Here is an 18,369-nt window from a genome sequence, read left to right as displayed (position 1 = left end):
CATAGTGAATAACACAAGGAGGAACATGTAAGGTAAGCATTATACACATTATGAAAGAGAGAAACTGCTTTAGTGCTATTTGAATGAGATACATACACATAATGTACATAACACATTTGTTAAATGCAAAGATGATTTAAGTGGCAAGCAATAAAACTAAAGAATCACAAAATGGCTAACCTTTTCAACTATAAAAAAAGAATAACATTTAGTCAATATAATATAATTATTACACACTTCAGTAAGCCATACTTACACTTCAGTAAGCCAAACTTTAACAATAACTTGCTACTGGAAACTGCATGCTTGAGTGTTCATACCACATCAAAACTGGGACTAAACGAAGATTTACCGAGAAAACACCTTTTGAGTCCAATATGAGACATTTACAGTCAGCTGAATGCATGCCATACAGTATTGATACTTACAAGCTGAAAGACAGTTTTCTGATCATTTAGACATATTAAACCCAGTTAAATGGAACAATGCAAGTTTTCTGGTGGAGGGTCCTTCACCTTCTAGTCTCCACAGAGATGTTTGTTTGTGTTGTTACATAATATGGCATATTTCAACATATTTCTCTCATTTTCTCTCTGATATATAACCAGATCAGATCTGTGAAGCGATATCGCTCACAGTAATGCATGTTTTTCCATTGAATTAATGCAAGATCAAGGGAAAACAATCTCCATGGACACAAGCAGGTGGAAAAGTATACTACACCTTTAACTAACACCTACTCAAATCTAGCCATGATATTTTCAACCCTGACTTTACATAAAACGTATGTAAATGACCCAGACACCTTCTATAGTCTGCCCTCTGTGTGACTGCCCCAGCCTGCGTGTAGTTCTGACATTTGGCCCTGTAAATGTAGGTACGTGGGACAGAAGCCAGACACAGGGCCCTCCTTCTATGCTCAGCTCGGCGGGTGATGCAAACCAATTAACCATTCATTATGAGAGACAAAGGAAGCGAATTAGCTGCCACCTGCTCGCACCTGCACTAGTGGCTATGTGGGTTAGGCTAGTGCAAGGTTTGGATGTCACAAAGGACCCCCCGCCAGCGCCCTCTGCTGATCATAACGACCATAGACCCCCCATAATGACAACAGACTGTATTCAAATTATCATCATCTACAGTCAATGGGGCGTCCGAGGGTTTACATGGAAGTATAGAGATTTAAATAATGGGCTTGGTGCAATTCTTCTGTAAATGTGTGTGTTACATCAATTAGGACAACTGTCATTTGCCTCCTTCTGTGCAACCACTGAATGTGAATGGGCGCAAAAGTCAGATTTTGATATTGTATTTTAAAAATATCTAAAAGGTAAATTCACTAATGCTGGACCTGGTCATTTCTGTTAATGACTAGACCCAAATCTGCTTTTTAACTATTTTCATTTAAGCTGCCCCTAAATAAGATTTGCATTTACAAAGTTCTGAAGTCATCTGAACCCCAGCGATTTTAGATAAATTATTCTAGGCTTTGTTAGTGATTAACTAATAATATATATTCCAAAAATTAGCCTATAGAATGTTAATGTGGCTTGTAATTGTAATTTTTGTTTGCAAATTGGTTTGTTAAACTTTTGGTTTTATTTGATTTGGATAAGTAACAAGATGACACAAGTTGAACCATATGCAAAACTTCTCAAATACAAAAAAAAAAAGATTGGTACTTCTCAGCTGATTTCATAAATATTCCCTGGGGGTGTGAAGCTAACTGTAGGCACTGCTCTGTCTAAGGTCTTATTAGACTTTAAAAAGTCTGAGCTTTTAAAAGTCTAAGGCTATGGACCGGGAGGAGGGAGCTTTTTTACTCTCACACACCTGGGATATTGTACTGAGGAAGTCGGACTGCTGATGGCGCTGTCGTCCTGCCTCCACCGGTAAGAAGACAGCGCCAAAACCTGTATAAATCAGCTGACCAGACACGTCACAGCAACATCATGTAACCACTCTGAGGAAGAGTGCTAGTGAGCAGTCCAAACTATCAGGTATGAAAACAAACTCTTGGTGTGAAAAAAAACCCTAATAACATAAAGTTTGATCCTGATTTCAACACAATCTAACCTGAAAGAACTCACTTAGTTAGAACTACCCCTAAACAGGACCATGACCACTCGTATGGTCACAGGCTCACTAAAATATGTTGTTTAAACCAATTTTGTATTTTTCTTGAGTTTTCAATAGTGTTGTAGTCAAGACCGCACTAATCGAGACCAAGACCTGTCCGAGATCACAGGGTCCCCATACTAGGACAAGACCGAGATCTCAGAGGGTCGAGACCGAGACAAGACCAAGAGTTTTAAAAGACAAGACCAAGACAAAGACCCACTGAGACTAAATCGAGACCATCTTTGTAATTTTTGACATTGTATTTTACAGTTGTTTTGTCACATATATATCAGTGTTTTAATAGATTTATTGCCATTTTTTCTGATAAATGTTAATTTAAGCTTAAAATAAGACAAGCAAACTGTACTGCACTTTAACACTCTGTGGCCCTTTTTTGGTAGCCTGATTCATCAGCCAGTTTCACTTCATGGAAACCGTCTGACCATTAGGATTTGTTCGCGCGATGGTAGGCGGGTACTTTTTTAAAATTTAACCAATCGCTGCTATTTGGTCGTGATGTATGTAATGCACCATTAACAGGGCTAACTGGTATATTAAGTTTTTCCCAAATCCTGTAGGAAGAAGGGCAATAACGTCTTTCCCCTTGATAAAATTCACCAGACATTTTCTTTGTTCCGGCTTTAAATCCTCGATCTCAGGAATCATTGCCAAAACAGAATGTATGGATCTTCGCTGATTGGCTGGTGCCCGGATTCGCACTTCCTTCTTGCAAACCGTCTAGTGTATTCCAATTCCTGATCTAGTAACTGGAGAGAAATTAAATTGAGCGGAGGCACTAGGTGGCCCCAGCCTGGCTACGTTTTTGAACCCTCATCCACAGTTTGACAACCCCTTTAAGAACCTCTTTAACAGAACTTTCACTGGTACTTCACAGAAAAAACTGTTAAGAAAGTGAAGAAAGTGGGTCGGATTTTTGAACCTGTTTTTTCAAGTTCTTAACTGGAGCTGAACCTCGAGTCTGTGACAAGACCGAGTCCAAGCGCCTTCAAGATACCAAGTCCAAACGCAAATGAGACTAAGACCGAGTACTATGACACTGGTTTTCAAACTACCTAAAAACATTTGGCTGTGTTTGCTTAAGTCTGCATTGTGTCACTGTGTAATCGGTGAATTGATTCGGCCATACACATACATGTAGAACACCCCCTGCATGATGTCACTGCAAAGTATCAATACTGCAGATCCAAAAAAGATCACCATGCATTTCCTTCTGTTAGTACGTCAGGTAGACATGTGCGTACACCTCCAGTGTATTTGATTAGGTCGACTTTTACGAAATCCACCGATAGTTTTGGACGACAGCAGAGGGTAGATCGCGCCCTATAGCTGCTCCGCCCCTCTGCTCTCTCTGTCTGCTCTCAACTCTCCTGAAAAGCATTCATTTGGCCCACACTCAAAACACTTATGAGAATATAGGCATATGTGGGAGCCCAGGCTGTTTAGTGAGGTTATAAATAAGAGAGACAGCGAGAGAGGGAGCGAGAGAGAAGAAATAGAAATGGAGAGAGAAGAGGGTGTAAGAAAGAAAACAAGAGGGACGGGCTAAGAAGAGAAAGAGAGAAAGAGAGAGAGAGGGAGTAAGAGAAATAAGGAGTAAGAGAGGAAGGATTAGAGAAAGAAAGGGGAAAAAAAACAGATTTGGAGAGAGATGGGGCCAGGGAGAGAAACAACAGGGAGATAAGGGGAGGGGCTAAGAAGAGAAAGAGAGAGAACAGAAGAAAGAAAGAGAGAGGGAGTAAGAGAAATATAGAATCCAAAAGAGGAAGAAGAAAAACACGAAGAAGAGAGGGAGAAAAGATAGCGGGGAGTGAAGGCGGAGAGAGAGAGAAAGGATTAGAGAAAGAGTGGGAAAAGAAATAGAAATGGAAAGAAATAGGGGCCAGGGAGAAAGAGAGGAGAAGGTGTGAGAGAGAGAGGGTTTGAGAAAGAAAACAAGAGGGATATAAAGAGTAAGGGGTTAGAGGAGAGAGAGAAATAAGTAATTCAAGAGAGGGAGAGAGAGAAGGAAGGTGTTCGGGAGAGAGAAACAGAGAAGAAAAACATGGAGAAGAGAAGGAAAGAAAAATGTAGTGAACGAGGCAGGGAGAAAGAACTCAAGAGGGAGATAAAGGGGAGGGGCTGAGAAGAGAGAGAAAGAGCGGGATAGAGAGAGGTAGAGAAATAAGGAATCCTAGAGAGGGAGAGATGGCGTGAAAGGGCTTGGGAGAAAGAAAAAACGGAAAGGACAGAAGAGAGAGGGGAGTAAAGTAGGGAGGAAGAGAGGAAGGATAAGAGAAAGAATGGAAAAAGAAATAAAAATGGAGAGAGATAGGGGCCAGGAAGAGAGAGAGGAGAGGGTGGGAGAGAGGGTTTGAGAAAGAAAACAAGGGCTATAAAGAAGAGGGGCTGAGAGGAGAGAGAGAGAGAAGAGAAACATGGAGAAGAGAGGGAACAAAAAGAGTGGGAGTGAGGCAGGGAGAAAGAAAACAAGAGGGAGATAAAGGGGAGGGGCTAAGAAGAGAGAGTGGGAGAGAGAGGGAGTAAGATAAATAAGTAATCGAAGAGAGGAAGAGAGAGAAGGAAGGTGTTCAGAAGAGAGAGAAGAGAAACACGGAGAAGAGAGAGAGACAAGAGAATTGGTTGAGGAAGGGAGAAAGAATAGAAGAGGGAGATAAAAGGGAGGGGCTAAGAAGAGAGAGAAAGAGCAGGAGAGCTAAAGAGAAAGAAAAGAAAGAAAAGAAACATGACAAAGAGAGGGGCAGAAGACAGAGGGGAGTAAAGGAGGGAGGAAGAGAGGAAGATGAAATGGAGAGAGATAGGGGCCAGGGTGAGAGAAAGAAAACAAGAATGGAAATAAAGGGGAGGGGCTTAGAAGAGGCGAGTCAGAGAGAGAGAGTGAGTGAGTGAGTGAGTGAGTGAGCGAGAGTAATAAAAAGAAGGCGAGAGAAAGTAAGAGAGAGAGGGGAGGGAGTTTGATTTAGTGAAAATGGCTGGCTGCGTCCCCGGGGAGGCATAAGGACAGCAGCATGTTTAAAGGAATATCATAAAGATCAAGCGCACCCCGCATCAGTGGCACTCACAGACGCTCACGAGAGTTTGAAGAGAATGGAAAAGGCCCAAGTCCCAATCAATACACAAGCAATAGTGTAAGGAGAGAGAGGGAACGAGAGGGAACGCCGGAATACCAGGATGTTGTCTTACTCAGGCTAATTTAAGATACACACTTCACATTTTAAAGTGTATTGTTGTCGTAGTTACAGGAGGTTTATCTGGAAAACGGAAAGATTGTTAAGAAAATAAAGAAAGATTTGATTTTAGAACATTTTTCTGAAAGTTTTTTTTATATTTGAAAAAGAGAGATAATGCCAGAATACCAGGATGTTGTCTTACTCAAGGCATTCGGGCAAATTCAAAATGTAGGGGTGTAACGATACCCAAGTCTCACAATACAATATCGTCACGGTATGAATCTCATGGTACGATATTTATTGCGATATAATGAAGAAGCTCATGATATGGTGGGGAGGCTTACGATTAGGGATGTAACAATATCCAAATGTCTCAGTATGATATTTTCACACTATACATCTCACAATATGATATTTATTGTGATATTTTGTGGAGCCTAACAAAACTGTTAATATGCTACTTTTTCCTCTTAAAATGCTTGACGAGACTTAATCCAAAGAACTAAGACTCTAAGTGCTTAGAACTGTTATTTCTTCTTGTAGTCTGCACTGAAACGGAGCAAAGGATAATGGTCTATGTAGTTCCCTTTGTCTTTTTTTAGCTATTGCTGCTATAACTATTACTTTAAGTAAAGAGATTTGTAATTTAATATATTGTGATGGTCCACGATATTATTGTAAGGCCTTTGACTATATGATATGACGGTATTTTGATTATTGTTACATCCCTATGAAAATATATTTTAAGTTACATTTTAATCATTGTCTTATGGCCGGTGTAAGGAAAAGACCTACGTAAATAAAGAAGGTTTCAATTTCAGATATTTTAAGATATCTTTTGAAGAACTTATTCATTGCTTTTTTATTTATTATTTTTTTTCAAGATTCATGTGATAAAAATCTTGTAATTGTCTATAATTGTCTATATAATATAATTGAATATAACCTAAATATGCAGGATTTGTGTGTTAAACATGTATGAATGAAACAAAACACAACTCCAGGTATGTTTTGATGAGGAAACAACATTATAACATAGATCAGGAAATACCAAAAAAAGAGGCCCATTAATTGGAAAAAAAGAAAATAAAATGATGATGAAAATCACACAACATTCTAACTTAGTGAGGTGCTGAAGTTCTGACTATAAATAAAACTTGCTTTTACTATAGTCCAACCAGAAGAGAGACTTTCCCCTAAATATCATCTTTTCTCACAGATTAAATGGTACACTTAGTACACATAAATTCATATAAACCTAAGGTGACCAGACGTCCCGGGACAGTCCCAGTTTTGAGCCCCGTGTCCCCTATCCCATCAGATTTATACAAAACCAGTGACTTGTCCCAGTTTTATAGAAGATATGTCCCAGCTGTTTTTGATCAATTTGATCTAAACCAGGATTAAACAACAATTAAGACAGGACTACATCAGATCTAAACCAGGACTAAACTAAGATTAAACCAGGACTACATCAGATCTAAACCAGGACTACATCAGGTCTAAACCAGGACTAAACCAGGACTACATCAGGTCTAAACCAGGACTAAACGAAGATTAAACCAGGACTACATCAGGTCTAAACCAGGACTAAACTAAGATTAAACCAGGACTACATCAGATCTAAACCAGGACTAAACTAAGATTAAACCAGGACTACATCAGGTCTAAACCAGGACTAAACTAAGATTAAACCAGGACTACATCAGATCTAAACCAGGACTACATCAGATCTAAACCAGGATTAAACTAAGATTAAAACAGGACTACATCAGTTCTAAACCAGGACTAATCACAATTTTTGACTAACCTGATCCCTGCCAACAGTAAAGATGACCATAAATTGTCATTTGTTTTGCCAAAATACAGAAATCCGTGTTTGCGAATGATCCTAAAGCAAAACATATACAGAGACAGTACCTCAGATTATGACTGATTCAAGAACGCACAATGTTACATGCTCTTTTCACAATTTTATTTATACCAACTATCCCAACCAGGGTGTGTCCCAGTTTAGAACTTTGAAAATCTCATCACCTTATATAAACCCCTAGTGGTAAAACAGCGTCACTACATGCTCTTATTGTTAAAAACGCCACGTCTGCATATGGAGAGATACAGGAAGTGGCTACATGTCTGAAATGCACCGCTTCTCTGCCCTTCGTCATCCTCTAACAAGAGAACAAGAGATTACCTCCACAATCACACCATTAACCTGCCAAGAGACGCCGCAGCGAGCATCAATCAAGCCGATGGACGCTACTCCGTCTTAGCGCCCCCGTGTGTTCAAATGGAAGCATGCATAGACTCTTCTCAGGATTCTTTCAGGACTAAACATCGAACTAATAAATACAATAGCGACCAATTCTCCAAAAAAAAAAATAGAGAAAGATTGACAAATTTAAGTAGTTGTGTAATATTTTTAATCAGTTAGGTTATTAGTGTGTGATAAAAGATGTAAAAATACAAATAAAAAACAAGTAACTATTTGGTTATCCTGATTTTTGGCTTGAAGAAAAATTAGGACCATTGCCATAATGATTAACAATTTGAAACTAAATATTATACCTTTTGGAAGTCTTCAAAATTTTGGATATAAGAAGCTGAAACTCATGTATTTGTATCTAATTTTAATTTCAATATTATAGTTTTATATTCCATCAAATAGTTTTACATGCATGTAAATTAACAAGCACTTTAAACATTATTATTTGAGCAGATATTGTTGTTCATATTAACAGATTAGTGTGGTTTGGTCTCAAGTCTGTGAGGTTAAACTGGGTCATTGTGTGTTATATAACCTGCTCCTTATTTAATAGCATTGTACAGTATTAGTCCTTAGAGCTAGTTCTTGGTTCGGAGGTGTTTTGTGATGAAAGAACAGACAGAGAGCTGGAGCGGCCTGGAGCACATGCACAGACATCCATAAGTCTTCATAAGAAAACACTGGACCCGCTGTAAGGAGGGATGGAGCGAGAATATCACAGAATGTTGGGCCATTATAGCAAAGACATTAATGGTGACGGAGTAAGCTCAAATTCAATTTCATGTTCTCAATGAATAATACTATAAAAATGCATATATTTGAAACAATAAACGTAGATTTTATTTTCAATTTTAAGTTTTGATAGATAAGCGGTTCAGATCTCAGTTTTACTCCTTATTTGGGTTTAGCTCTAAATATGTAAACTTATCATTTACAAAGATGAATGAACAACAAATTAGTATCAGTATCAGTTAGCAAAAATAAAATAGAGTTCTATAAAAACTTTTTAAACTACCTGAGCTCTACAGCAAAGAGGCATAGCAGCTCTTTTGAAGTTAAACACCCAAACAGGTGGTACTTTTCTAGTTACATAAAGATAAACTTAGGCTACGTTTACACATAGACGGGTATGTTGAGAAATGAATATTTCCCTCCCTTCGTTTTCCAAAATAACATCGTGCACACAGCATCGTTTTCAAAAAAGTTTTTGTTTGCATCAGTCTACATAAATACGCCATCGCGCGCCATCCTAACTATGCCAAGCCTCTGGGCAGCACCTAGATTAGATTCAAACCTGTAGCAATCATTTCTTTACAGTTCTAAGCAGAGGTGGGACCAAGCTGTTGTTTTGCAAGTCACAAGTAAGTCTCAAGTCTTTGACCTCAAGTCCAAGTCAAATACAGGCAAGTCCAAGTCGAGTCTCGAGTGGCCACTAAGTTCAAGTTCAAGTCCAAGTCCTCTGCTTTTGCAATTTATATGAATTTTAAACTAAATTGTACTTAAAAAAATCATGGTGTATTCATATATGAGTATTTATAGAGTATATAAGAGTTGTAGAAATTAAATTAAGTCTTTAGCTATTTTTTTCTTTTTAAACGTCTTGACAAGATCTTAATGTGAATCATTATGGTCAGAATAGAAAGAATTCAGATTAAAAAGTGCTTCTCAAGTCTTCTTAAGTCACAGGCCTCAAGTCCAAGTCAAATCCCAAGTCACTGAGCTTCAATTCCATGTTGAGCCCCAAATCTTAGTCCAATTAATCAAGTCAAGTGTCAAGTCCTAAAAATAATGACTCAAGTCTGACTCGAGTCCAAGTCACGACTTGCAAGTTCCCGCCTTTGGTTCTAAGTATTACTCAAAAATACTTTGAAAAACATGCATTAATGAGTGAGTTTGCCTCTCCACAGCTTCCGTGATCATCATCATAGCAAAAGATAAACAATGGTCGCACTTTTGACGAAAACTCCATTTATCTCACTTTACACACAAATGTGAAACCGTTTCCCAGAATCTCCACTCTAGCTGGAGTTTTTAGAAAGATGCGTTTTCAGAGGCAAATTCACCGTTTATGTGTAAAAGGTGGCTACAAATGAAGGGAAATGTCTCTGTTAAAAAAAAAAAAAAAAAAGTACAGATATTGTATAAGCATCTTGACGGCACTGTGTGCTAACTATGCTATCTGCATCAATGCATTTTACTGTTTGATAATCAGGAAGTGCACTATTAGCATGCTAGTTGTTTTTAGCCTTGGGGTAACTCTTCTCTGGCCTCTGAAAGCTGTGAAAAGCGCTTCTAAACTCATCAAAGTGAATAATTAGGACCCTCTGAATGCATAAGTGATATGAACTAAAGGTAAAACTAAAGGTAGCTATTAACTTGAAAACTTCACTCCAAACTCCACTTCATGACATCACAAGGTGGGACAGAGCATTCTGAGCTTCCGAGATGTAGACAGAATAATAATGCGGGGTTACTGAAACATGTGTGAATGAAACAAAACACAACTCTGGGCTTGTTTTTGATGACGTAACAACATTAGAACATGGCTCACAGATCACAAGAATCCATTTTGTGTAACATAGGACTTTTAAAATGAACTAGCTCTAGATTTTAAGGCTGTGCTTTAAACATAGCAGGTTTACTCTTCTTATCATTTATCATAATAACGAATACATTCACCATATTACTTTTTACTCTCCATCTGTTCCATCCAAAAAGTTCCAGTTACCGCAGCGACTGCCCAGTGTAAACAAAGCGCCAGAGAGATGCGTGCTCCAGACATAAATGAGTGAGGAGTGAACAGACCCTACAATGGAGAGGCAGAGCAGCCAAAAGAGAGCTTCCCATACAGAGCGCAATTAGCAATTATGCAGTCATCAATTACAATTATCACAACTGGTGATTAAGCAATTATCACTCTAAATCATGGTTTCCCTGCTGCACTACCAGTTTGCCACCCCCCTGCGTATGCTCGGGTTGTTGGGAGGGAGGTGGCGGCAGCGGCGGCGGCGGAGGTGATTAGATGCGCCTGTGTAAAAAGCCTGAAGCGTGTCTGCGTATGTGACAAAATTCAAACAAAGTGTGTCGACGGAGCCACGAGGGCCTGTCAATCACAGCCCTAACAGCACATGTAGTTAAAGTCAATGAGGTAATGGTAATGTACAGGTAGACGAGAGGGAGGGAGGAGGGGGTGTGACCAAACTAAGAGGCTGTGGCAGAGAGGGAATGTTTTGACATGGGGGTGAAAGGTGATAGATGGCAATACTGGTTGTGTTTAATTTGATGTGTGCCTTTTTGGTCAATATAACTGCGTAAAGCATGATAGCATTGAAATGGTTATAGTGTAGATTATGCCAAATTTGAACTTGGAAATAAAAACTATTTTGTAAAAGATACAAAGAAGAAGAACAGAAATGTATAGTATAATCTTCCAAACAAGCTTATGAAGTGACATTTCAGAGTTATTGTGATTTTTTGTACAGTACTTGAACCTCAACCAAGACATTTCCAAGCACCTTTTAGCATATTTCTGATGAATTGCCATAATACTGTTATGAGTCATCGAGATATTGCAAAAAAGTATTGATCTGTCCCTTGAATATAGGACTACTTTCCTCACATAAATACACACATTTCTGCCTTGTAGCCCATTCCATCTCCAAATTGAGAAATGACGGTTTAATTATCTGAGAAAGAGGTTGAACTTTTAGAGCCAAGATGTGATGCTTACCAAGTCTACTAAAATTGAAAACTTGATTGCGATACCAAAGAATATGCAGACCCAATGCTCTCACACCATGCTGATAAAAAAAAAACAAACAAACAAAAAAAACCATTCTTGCTTGAGACAATACCATGCCATTTTCAGCATTAAAGTGTAGTATTTTCTTTAATATTGCCATGTAGCCTAATGTCTATGTAATCCCTCACTCATCTAGGTATGTTCCATAGTGGTCCATAAGTGCATTCTAGTCTATGTAGTCTGGTACTTGTCTGATACAGCTCAGCATCATTCAAAAGTTATTTAGGAATTCACAGAATTTCTGTTCTGTGATTGTGACTTTTTTAGTATCAATACCTGCTCAAATTTCTAGTATCAGTCTGTGTTTATATGATGACGGTCTGAAAGAAAGACACAAAAATGGCGTTGTGTCTTCACTTTTTATCCCACATTTAGACGTGCGTTTTCGGGAAGAAGTCTGTGTGCATACAGTGACGCAAAAGAATGTGGAATTTGATTGTGTATGCTTGTACTTAAAGCGACAAGGGCATCTTTGGACATATGGAAGTTTTCACGCCATGCATTTTCATCAGCTACTCCTTCCACAAAGTTGTCCCACCATCGACTGGTTCTCCCAGGTCTCGTCCATTGTTGTGTGGCTCGCCTGTGACGAAAAGGTGCATCCAGAATTCGACAGAGGTAATTGCAGATCCTTTTCTGTTCACTAAGGCTACCTTTATACTGAAACTAATCACCGTATCACCATATCAGAAACGATTTGAGTCCAGACATGTCATTTCTGTGTCCACAAGGCTTCCCTGTCCACACAGCTTTGAGCATGTTTGTTTACGTTTTACAGAAACTAAACTTAAAACCACATGGCTAATTTGCATAAACTGAGCACTCAAAAAACAGCTTGTTATTGTGTGCTGATGCTGCTTCTGTCGAACTAAAGGACACGACTCAGTGGAATATATGTGTTCTTTCTGTGAAAGAGGGGTGTTCTGCTTGAGTCTGCTCAGTGCTTCTATCGCATTAGAGATGGTTCGTGTTAAACTTTTCAGAGATTGTATGTCTGCAGGTCATACATAGGCCGTGTATATGAATGGACATATATTCTAGCCTCTTAGCTTGTTGGCAGCGAATTACGGCGCAAGCATTCCCGTGTAAAGAGGCCCTCAGATTTTCAATACTTTTGCCGCTACTTAGAGTCATTTGACCAGCAGAACTTGAAAGTGAGGTTTTTCCCTAGACACCTCAAAATGCCAAATTTAACCATTACCAATTACATACACAGTGTAAATTGCTGCCATTTCTGTCTGTTTAAGATCTGCTAATACTATACGCACATAGAATGAACATTGTTGTTACACCGTAAACTTCTGGCACCATTTTATGTCAAAGCCTTTCTAAACATAGGTCCATTCCCACATTGCACGTCCCTCCGTCCTGCTTTAATTGCCTGCGCGCGGTCGCTCGGGTGGGTGCAGTTTTCAGTTTTGAAGGTTGGAGCTGGGCGATGGTGGGTGGTTGTGGCGGGGACAGTGTATGTACGCGTGGTCCCTGAGGCCTCTAAATTACCTGTCATCTTTTCCATGATGCAAAGGTCAGCGCACAATCATGGAGTCCATCGCGCGCAGAGGCGGAGTGGCCCACAGGCTGACGGCGTGTCACAACAGCCCCAGCCCAGCTCCCATGCTTATTAGGGTCTAAACAGGAGTTAGCCCACCAGCAGCAGAAGCAGCCAGGGAGTCCAAACCACCAAATATGTCACAACACCACAGCTCTGTCCTCTGCCCGCCTCCTGACACGCACTCACTCAAGCTGCAGGTGGGAAGGAGTGAGTTCAGGCTATACACAACAATACCAGTGTGGACATTAAAGGCGCGCTCGTGTAACTTGTCCGGTGGAGGGTCCGCCACCTGTTTGTCTCCAAGGAAATATTAATGCTTTGATTTAAATTGTCCACAGTATGGCATTAAACTAATCTGTCTCGCATTTATTCGACTACAGGTGTTATTTTCTTGCTTCAAAATATATTAAAAAACATGAATTCCTACTGTGAGTGGGGTCGCCTCTCCACAAATGTAACCCGCAATTTGACTGAAATTCTGTGGAACATTCAAGGCAAATCTCCATGGAGACAAGCAGGTGACAGACGCTCCACCAAGTTACACAGTGCACCATTAAAATACCGTAACTGATCAGCGGTTCATTATTTTTCGGTGTTTATTAGGGGTGTAACAATATCTAAGTCTCATGATATGATATTGTATATACTTATTGCGATATCGTGGGAAAGCGCACAATATGGTGGGGACACTCCCGATATTACGATATTATACATAATAACAAGATTGACATTATAAAATGCTTTGACCAGTCATTTGGTACAACATGCCTTTTTGAACAGCTTGAAAAGCCTTTGAAGTTGAAGTGCAAAGTTCAAGTAACAACTAAACAATGTTTTAGTACGACTTTGGTAAACTACGAAGCTGCACCGCTTGATGGACTGTCTAAGCATTATGGCTTCTGCAGTCAAGAGCTGAGTAAGAGTCAGAGAGTAAGTCTGACAGAAGCCATCCACTGTGGAAAATGGGTGCAAATCACTCGCTTTATATTCTGTGATGTATTTCGTTATTTCTTGAGCGCTGTTGTGAGGCAGCGCTATTGTAAATGCTTCACTTACATTTTTTTGTGCCGACTTGATTTTCTGAACACATTCTTGAAAATTTTTGGTGTGTCGGCTTATCAAGAGACTTCTCATGTTGCTAGTATTTCCCGAGGTGAACCGCATGGTGCATTGGTAGTGTTTGCACAATGTCTGTTATTTGTCTGTCACCTTTTCTCCTTCCTCGTTTCATGTCCCGACAATCCCAAAATGTTTCTAGAATTCAGACTTAAAAGCCGCTGGTCCATCCACAACGGGCGCACCGGCCGATGACGCGGTCACAAAGGATTATGGCCCATGTAGTTTACTGTGCTATGTGCCACAGGAGAGGACTGAAAATTCTTATTTTTGCCTGAAGACTCACAGTTTAATGACGTAACAAGACCATATGGTGATTTTACTAGAAAGATATCATGATATCGCCTGTATTGTTCCACCCCTAGTATTTATTTTTTATAAGTTCTTTCACCTTTAGCTTACACATAGTTGTTATTCAAGTGATTTGTGCATATTTGTGTAATCTTGTATGGCTCTGCATTTGATGCTGGAGTGTTTTCACCTACCCCCTATATCTTCTCTGACTATTCTGTACTTACTTGCAATTGTTTTTAAAAACAAGCTTCAGGTCATATATGTAGGGTTCAAAAATGTCATCTAATATAAACACATGCTGCAGTGAAATGCCAGTTGTATAGTTTTTAACAGGAAGTTATTGTTAGAAAGTAGTTTAAGATCACAATTGCAGTTCACAATAACTTAAATGTGATCTCCATATGTTACCTAGATATTTTTTTGCCATTTATTTGTTGAGTTGGTTTAGGAAAAATGAATTGTAAATGGTAATTTTTCATGTGGTGCACTATGAAACATTTTGGTTGGGGGTCAATTACCTGTTTGTTTCTATGGATATGTCATTGCTCTGTCTGGAATGTTCCACAGTATGACATTAAACAGCTCTACCTTATATTTATTCAATTACAGATGGTTTTATAACTCAGAAATACCTAGAAAAACTGGCATTCTGCTGTAAGTGGGGTCGTCTCTCCATAAATCTGACCTGTAACTTGGTCTGGTTTGGCATTACACAATGTTCCTTTAAGTTCCTAGAAATTAAGCTGGATGTAGGGGGTGGCACTGGGAATCAGGTCTGTGTTTTATGGCTATCAAAAGTTTCAAAAGATCAATAATAACATCAATGCCATAGTAATGAATTTGTCTAAAGATTCTCAGTGATCCGTGGCTCACTAAATCTATACTCCATAAAGTCCCTCCCAAACAAAACAGCCTTATCAAAACCAGAATCATCATTGTCCTCAAATGCAAAATTTTGTTGCCACTGAAGACCTTAATTTCCTGTAATAAAAGAAAATATTGAAATTTCCTCTCACACACAGGGATATATTTGTGGTTTATACATGTCACCCCAGGTTTGTTTTGGTGCAGAGAGGAAGAGATGGGCTGTTGTGGAGTGAGGAGTGGGAGGAGGAGGAGAGGGACAGAGGAGACCGACTGCCCACTCACCACATACACACACGCACACGCACAGGCACACGCACACGCACACACACACACACACACACACACACACACGCACACACACAAACACACACACACACACACACACACGGACTATAACAGGGAGACATGGCTTCAACTATATTAAAAAAAAAAGAAATCCTGAATACAAGCTGCATGAATCAGGGCTGTTTTGATTATTAAAATTCATTTAACCAGAGCAAATTATCTTTTGGTGAATGTAAACTTACTGAAGTTATTATAATATAGTAATAATTCATCCATTTAGCATACATATAGATGCACAAACTACATACTTTGAAGCCATATGAAACATTTCTTGTAGTTTCCGTGGATATGATATTGCTTTCCCTCTATACAACCATGAAATAATCTATCTAGCTTGACTTGATAGTATTCATCAGTATTAACTTGTGTGGTATTCCAATGCTGGTGGTTCTGGACTTATCTAACCACCATTGTTGGTAGTAACGTGTTATACAAGTAACAAATTGTTATGCATTAATTGCTGTAACGCAGTAATGTAAGACATAACAGGAGAAAAAATTGTAATATTTTACTAGGTACAAATGTCAGTAACGCACATTATAATGGATTTTTATCATGGATTAAAACTCAACAAATTTACTAAAATCATCGCGATATCTGCAGATGTGAAACGCTATCATTCCAGTTCTGAATGTCGGGACGGGCCCGGAGGTGCGCCCGCGTAGATCGTCAGGTAACTGTGGGCGAAAGGACCAGCGCAGAACTCCATGCTTCACGGGGCTAAGATTCCAAGTCCTAGTCCAAGATTAGTCCTGGTTTGGTCCTGGTTTAGACCTGGTTTATTCCTGGTTTATTCCTGGTTCAGCCCTGCTGGTTCAGTCCTCACTTCAGTCCTGATTTAGACCTGGTTTAGTCCTGGTTCAGTTCTGGTTTAGTCCTGGTTTAGACCTGATTTAGTCCTGGTTTAGACCTGGTTTGACCTGGTTTAGACCCGGTTTAGTCCTGGTTCAGTTCTCCTGGTTCAGTCCTCGGTTCAGTCCCGGTTTAGTCCTGGTTCAGTTCTCGTTCAGTTCCCGTTTAGTTCTCTTTTAGTCCTGGTTTAGTCCTGGTTTAGCCCTTGTTTGAAAGTAATGTAATAATCTAATAGTTTAAATGCAGTAATATTGTAATGTAACAAATGACATGTAACAAGTAATAAATAACGCATTACAGTTTTGAAGTAACTTGCCCAACAGTGCTAACCACAGTGCATGAAGCTCGAGTAGGATTGTTCATTTCATTCATTTCACAGTTCATTCATTTACTTGAAGGTGGATGATTATTAAAAGATACATAAATAACTTGATCCAACTCATTTATATTGAAGTTACTTTTACACAACTGAGTGCTTCCTCCACCTCTGCCTATACAAAACCATATAACACAACAGTTGTCAGACGTAGACAGTGGTGGGGCTGTTTCCGAGTCTGTTTTAATCTTGCTGACACTCGTCGGGAGCCCGGGCGTTTGTGGATGTCGCGGTTGGTGGTGGTCGCCTCCCGATGCCCAAGAGATGAGCAGTCACAGCCCTGACACACATCTCGTCCCCGCGTCAATTCCAATCAGTGCAGCCTGTCAGTCAAAGCTCGGGGCTCAAAACGCTCCAGCCCGCGCCCCCCAGTGCCCACTGCAGAGCTGCCGTCTCAGCCAAATAAATGGGCGCCGCTGACCACACCAATATTCCTTTGTACCATTTATCTGCGACTGGAGCGGACGTGTGTGGTGACGGATACAGACAGCGGGCCCGTGATTCATGACACAGAGGGGGAAAGAGCAGCACCGGCATTCAAATCAACTCAACACATCTACGCGACAGCTGGAAACAACAAAGTTTGTGGGACAGTTTTGTTGATGTAGCCGTGTTTAAAGTCCAAAAATCTATGTGCAGTTTGTGTATCGGAAACACTAAACGTGGACTAATCTTATACTAGGTGATCTGAGGATTAAGAAATGATTAATTTATGAACTTGTGATTAACTCTTATGAGTCAGGTAGTACTATTAATCAGTGTATCATTCGTTCATTCGTTTTTCAATATAAAACCAAAAATAAGAAAATGAAAAACAACTGTTTTCTTCATTATTTGTCTCCAAAACCAAAATGAAAAGACAGATAACGATTTGTTTTTTCAGTTTTTGTGTTTAACTGAATAATGGAAAAAACATTTCCCCTTTACTTAAACTGCGATACTGGACTTTTGCACCACATACGAACTGAACCAGGACTGAACCAGGACAAAAACAGGTCCAGGACCAGACCAGAACCAGACCAGGGCTGAGATCAGGACAGACCGGGACTGAGTCTGAGACCAGGACCAGGACAGAGACTGGGACCAGACCAGAACTAAGACCAGGACCGAGTCTGGGGCCAGCACCAGGACTGAGACCAGGACTGAGACCAGGAACAGGATCAGGACTGAGACAGGGACCAGACCAGGACTGAGGCTGGAACTGAGACTGGGACCAGACTATGATTGAGACTGAGACTGAGACCGGAACCAGACCGGGACTGAGACCAGTACTGAGTCTGAGATTGAGACCAGACCAGGACTGAAAATGGTTTAGTCATAGTGCAAGTCTTAGTGTCTTTGACCTCAAGTCTGAGTCAAGTCCCAAGTCAAATACAGGCAAGTCCAAGTCAAGTCTCGAGTCACAGGCCCATAAGTCCGGTCCAAGTCGTCTGCTTTGAGCTTCAAGTCATTTCAAGTCTTTAAACCAAAGTACCAAATATATCTTAGATTTTTGCAATTTATATGAATTTTAAATTCAATTGTACTTAAAAAGTCATGGTATATTTATTTTTGAGTATTTATAGACTATATAAGAGTTGTACAAATGTA

General features: G+C 39.8%; 1 protein-coding gene across 1 annotated transcript in view; it reads right to left on the bottom strand.

Moving 5' to 3' along the window:
• The window catches only part of cux2b (cut-like homeobox 2b), a 236,105-nt gene that overhangs the window by 53,340 nt on the left and 164,396 nt on the right, over positions 1–18,369 (bottom strand). The window lies entirely within an intron of this gene.

The sequence above is a fragment of the Boleophthalmus pectinirostris genome, unplaced genomic scaffold (genome assembly GCF_026225935.1).
Source record: "Boleophthalmus pectinirostris isolate CB_2022bp ecotype Guang Dong unplaced genomic scaffold, ASM2622593v1 HiC_scaffold_4, whole genome shotgun sequence".
NCBI classification, from domain to species: domain Eukaryota; kingdom Metazoa; phylum Chordata; class Actinopteri; order Gobiiformes; family Gobiidae; genus Boleophthalmus; species Boleophthalmus pectinirostris.
The sequence above is the reverse complement of the archived record's forward strand: the minus strand, read 5'-3'. Positions and strand labels throughout refer to the sequence as shown.